This window comes from Urocitellus parryii, chromosome 14 (genome assembly GCF_045843805.1).
Source record: "Urocitellus parryii isolate mUroPar1 chromosome 14, mUroPar1.hap1, whole genome shotgun sequence".
Lineage (NCBI taxonomy): Eukaryota > Metazoa > Chordata > Mammalia > Rodentia > Sciuridae > Urocitellus > Urocitellus parryii.
In genome coordinates this window covers 24,190,753-24,196,752 of record NC_135544.1, presented here as the reverse complement: position 1 = coordinate 24,196,752, position 6,000 = coordinate 24,190,753, and positions in this window count along the sequence as shown.

Below are 6,000 nucleotides of genomic sequence, written 5' to 3'. Positions count from 1 at the left end.
GGATACCACTCTCTTCTGATTTCCCCCAACCTCACTGAGAACTCCCATCTATTTTTCTTTGCTTCTTGCTCCTCTTCTCCCCAGTCTGTAAACATTTAAGAATCCCAGGGCTCTGTTCTTTGTACCACTTCTCTTTTGGATACATATTCATTTCCTTGATTTCTTCATCCTTTCTTATGACTTTGAATAGCATTCTTTAATGATATTAACTTCAAAGTATTTCTCAGCATTTTTATTTGCATGTTTAACAGCGTGCACTTAAAATATCCAAAATAGAGTTCTTGATCTCTCCTCGTCAGCTTCAAATGTTTTATTTCTTATTCTTCCCTGCCTCAGCTTATTGGTATGTCCATCCTTCTAATTGCTCAGATCAAAACCTTTAAAGTTATCTTTGACTCCTTCCCCACACTACTCACATTCAATACAACGAAACCATTCTTTCACTTTCAAATTATACCCCAAATCTTATCCTTTCTCTTCACCCTGATAACTACCACCCTGTTCTCAGTCACTGTCATTTCTTGCCTGGCATATTCCCCTTGTCCATGAACTGGTCTTTTTACTTCTACCTTTATGGTCCCGAAATTAAGTCTTTTCTTTCTCCTTTTTTAAGGGATGACAGAGGGGAGGGACCCAAGCCTCCTGAGTATCCAGGACAATAGACACACAACCAAGGCACCAGCGGAGTCTTTTCTTTTAAATATACTATTCTTTGGTTCAAATATCCCTCAGTGGCTTTCCACATCTCTCAAAGTGAATTGACAGACTAGTAGGCCCTGTGTGATCTGGATGCCCATTAACTCTCTGAATTCACAGATTGCTTGCTTCTGAGCTATTCCTTGGACAGTCGGATTGCCTTTGTCTAAATGTTTCTCCTTTCCCCCATTTCTTGAAATCCCCATTATTGAGTTTCTTATCACCTTCAAGAGTTTGCTCAAACATCATCTCTGTAAGACCTTGCCTGACCTACTCTATTTAATCTTGTATCTCCTCCTCCAAACCCAATCTCCCCTCTCTCATGTCTTTTACAATATATGACATCACCTTCTAATGTATTGAACAACTACTTATTCTGTTTGATGTTTACTTTCTGCCTCCATCAGAATACAAGCTCTAGGAAGGCAGGGACATTTTTTCACTGACCATCACATAGTAGATATGCAACAATATTTCTTTTTCCCTGGATCCCTCCCCCCACTTTTTTTCTTTTCCCTTGTTTTTATCTGTTTTTCACAGTGAAGACATTTACCATCTGTCTGCTACTCTTTGGCTGTCTCTATGTGAGGCACCCAAAGCGCAAACTGAAAGCTAGCTTTATGTGCATCGATGGATTTTGTGGACTCGAAAGCTTCAATGTGCAATTTAAATGGTGAGCTAGCTTATCTATGGAAAGGCTACTGTATGTTTGTGTCATTACATTTTTTTCTCTGAGCTATTCCATTTCTCCCAAGAGGAATCCATACATCTCCAGCCCACTTTGTGTGCTCCAGATGCTCACAGCTCACATACACAGCCCATGGCTGGTTTGCCACATACATAGCTCCTGTCCAGAGCAGCTCCCAACAATGACTCATCTCTTCTGATGTTCTTGACATTGCCAAATGAAAATGCTTTCCAGATCAAATTAGCTTAGGGGCAAAATAGGGGCAAAAAAGTGGTCAATATGTGGATAAAGAGTAGGAACTCCATGGAGGTAGGGTCCATTACACTTGATATAGTATCTCACTACCACCCCATTTTCAGCCTTGACTCACCCTTGAATTTTGTGTTTCTTCCAAGAAGTAGTTATGAGGTTTTATCTTCTCATGTATCACTTCTGTTTTCTTTGGCTCTGTGAGTTTATGCCTTTTCATTCCTTTGTTGTCATTTTAGAGGGATTTGGGGAGGGAACCCAGATAAAAATGTGTGGTCAGTCCACCATATTTATTAAGAAGGTTTTGACGATGATCTTCTTTTTATCTAGGTGCAGAATTATATTTATTGGGGGGAGAAAACATTTCCTTTTCTTGGAGGAAAGCTTTAATGAGATTTTTATTACCATAAAATTAAATCCCAGATTATATTGTGAAATAGAAACTTTGTGGAAATAAGAAGCAATATTTCTCTGCATAATCCTAAATGTTTGTCTTTTCAGCAGTCATGACTATATTATCAGTGTTTACTATTATAATGACTGGGGAGATAGAATATTCACCCCTTTTTATGAGGCAAGACAGGATTAAGGGTAGGACATGATCAAGGATGCTTCTGCCATGGCATAATGAATTCTGCTATTAAGTATAATTATAAGACACCAATAAAAAAAATTAAAAAGGTCACTTCTGCCACGTAGGTTATGTAGCCCCTTCAATGTGGTAGTCATCTGGGTCCATGGACACAGGGAGAATAGGAAATCCCAGTTTTCCTTCTCTACTTTATAACTTTCTTCCATTATTCCCCAGGTTTCAGACACTTTTCTAAATATCATAGCCTACTAAAAGCTTCTTTGGGAAGGTGTGGTGAGCCAGCCATGGGCAGTGGGTGTGTGAACTATGAGCACGAGCACATAAGTGGACTGGATTGACGTTGCCTCTCTGTTTGGGCTGGCGATGAATGTGTTCTTTTCACTCACTCTGCCTAGGATCCCCACACAGCACATGAGATGGGTGTGGCCTTCCAAGATGTCAGTTGATCTCTGACCACAAGACATCAGGAAGCTAGACTCTCCCTGGGGTGGAACTTTCTTGAGTGTCTTCCCCTCAATAAAATGTAGCTTCAGAACATCTTCTTCCTCTTTTTTGTCTGCCTCCCTTGTGGGAGCTGGAGAAGAGGGGCCATCGCTGAAGAATCCCAAGAAAAAAGTATTTTCTCTGTCTTGGTATGATTATTTCGTGCCAGCCCAGTCTTCCTAGAGTGACCCTGAATGACTTAGTCGTGTGTTGTGACAGGAAGGTGCTTGTTTTCAAGTCTGGGTTAGACTCGAAAGAAGAAGTAGCCTTTTCCCACCATCTCCATTCTCTTTTAAGATCTACCAGATGGCAGAAGTAGCACTTTAAGGGACCCCGATGATTCCAGAACTCCAGGAATTGACCAGCAACAGAGCAAAATAGCTATTTTTTTTTTTAAGACAATAGTATGGGTTTTTAACTTGGTCATTGCAATTTGTCATTTTCTGCTTAGAGCACCAGGATAAATTCCACTGGTTACGTTGACAGCAAGAATAGTTAAGGGCTGGGGTTGTGGCTCAGCGGTACAAGGCTTGCCTCGAACGTGCAAGACCCTGGGTTCGATCCTCAGCACCACATACAAAAATAAAGAAGTGAAATAAAGGTGTTGTGTCCAACTATAACTAAAAAGTATTTATTAGAAAAAAAGAATAGTTAAAAGTGATTAATTAGTAAAATTGGTTTTACTAATTTTAAGATGCCTTTCCATTGTAATTTCTCTGACATCTGCTACATGAAAACAAATATTGTATCCTCTCAGGACTTTGCCTGAGATGACATCCAAATCAACATTTTAGAAAGAAGTTTTATTATCTCCACCTGAAAAGGTTCTGTTGTTGGTCTGGAATAAGACTATACCTTTTTAAAAAACTTTTAATGATTTTTAAAAAATTTGTTCTTATTAGTTATACATGACAGTAGAATGCATTTTGACACATTGTACACAGATGGAGCACAACTGCTCATTCCTCTGGCTGTACACGGTGCAGAGTCACACTGGTCCTGTATCATACATGTATATAGGGTAATAATGTTCATCTCATTCTACTGTCCTTCCCACCCCCAAACCCCTTACCCCCCCCAACTCCCTTCTGCCCAATCCAAAGTTCCTCCATTCTTCCCTACCCCCCCACCCCCATTATAGATCAGTACCCACTTGTCAGAGAAAACATTTGGTCTTTGATTTTTGGGGGGTTTGGCTTATTTCCCTTAGCATAATATTCTCCAACTCTATCCATTTACCTGCAAATGCAATAATTTCATTCTTTAAGGCAGAGTAATATGGGATGAAGACTATTCTTAATTCCCCTTTCCTTAATAGTTAAATATGTTCTGTTCTAAATATTTTAATAAAAGGCACATCTTAAGTGTAAATTTTTATAATTTTTATAGAGGACATACTGTCTTATAAGCCCCCATAAAAGATGCATTTCACTAATTGTGAATCAAGGTTGGAAAATACAGTATGCTGGCAGAATACACTAAAGGGCATAAGATCAGTTACCTAAGTCTAGCTGATGATGGAGCTGAGAACAGATATGGCCACTTCTGCAGGTTTGAGGGCCCTGGAGATGAAGGGGCCTGAAATTAAAACTTTGTACTGGGACTGGGTCAAATGTCACATAAAAGGCATGTGTCCAAGTCAGCAGGCACAGTAGAGGATCCAGAAGGTTTGAATGACAATGGTGTCCCATTGATGTGTGAGTTGAAGAGTTCTCTGAATGAGGTCTTCCCAAAGGAGAAGAGAAGAATTTGTCAGTAGTCATCTAGTCTATCTGGGAACCAGAGCAACCTGATCTTGATGGAACCATGCCTGTTGTCTAGTGAAAATATTCTCAAACCAGAGAAAAACAAGGAGGCTTCCAAGATTCTCCAATACCTTTTATTCATATTCTTTGTTCTCCAAAATTCCTTTAGTTTGATTTGCAACCCAGTGTGACTTTGCCCACAGAAAGTCTCCTGTGCAAAATATCTGAACGCGTTATTTTACAAGACAATTCTCTTTTTCTAAATTAATATGTTACCATTTCTGTTTTATATATCCTTTGAGAAATGAAGTGTTTAGTCAGTTCTCCAGAGACTAATTGCTCTGAGGCTAAGTGCAGAAAATCTAACTTTTAGGCAAGTGAATATGAGATGTGAGCCTTAATAACCTCACAGTTCTGTTCAGGGAACCCCCCTTTAAAAACCATGCCTACAAGAATGCATTACTTCTATTTCTTGTCCATTGCCTCAAACACTGGATCCAAACTGCTTGTCTTATATTACTATTTTCTCACACTTCTTACAGCCATTGATTTCGAGTCTCGTTCTTATTTCACAGCTTTTGCACAAACATGCAAGTTCCCAATTTTTACCTTTGTGTGTTTGTGTGTTTGCACAGACACACACATTTCGTGCTTGAGGTCAAACTCAGGGCTCACACATGTTAAGTAAGTGTTGTTATAGTTAAAGCTTCATCCCGGGGTTTCATAAACTGACTTCCAGACCACTCACATATAATTGAATCAAGCCTTTATTGTAGCACACGGATGACGACTGACCAGAACATAAAGCTGTTCCCCTGATCAGCCCCGAACAATTGCAAGGGCTCTCCTTAATAAGCCTGAAAACCACAAAAGGAAGCCTAACCAATCACAGTTAGCCCAGTCACCCCAGTTACAGAAACAGAGACCCATTACCCTAGTTACAGAAACAATGCCCCATTAGGCAGTTCTGTGTTCTTAAAGGTTTCTATAGCAAAAGGAAAAGAACATCTTGCACCAGTCATGACCCTTCTCCTTGGCATGTTTTACAGAATGGAGTCACAAAACAAAATGGAGTCCCATTTGCTTTTACTATCACAGTGCTTTGCCACCAAGGTACATCCCCAGCCCTGGCCTTTCTTGCTGTCAATTCTTCCACCATATCTGGCAATGTATCATGGACGGAAGGAATAATATTACTTCTAGCAATTTCAGTTTTTGCATGCCTTCACAGAATACTGACCCTAGATTCTGTCCTTACTGATTAGTTTTTTTCCCCAAGTTTCTCCAAGAAATGACCTCAGCTAAATCTTTGATTGATAGCATAATCTGGCTTTAATAGTGAGAGCACAGATTCTGAGCCAGATTGCTTTTGAATTCTGGCTTCGCCTCTTGCTAGGCTGTGTGACCTCAGACCAAGTCACTTAAACCTCTCTGTGTTAATTTCCTCATTCATGAACTGGGAGATATTTGAAGTGCCTACTTGTAGAACTGTTGTGACTGAATGAGTTAATAAAATTAATATTGTGGCTGGGTGGGTAGCTCAGTGG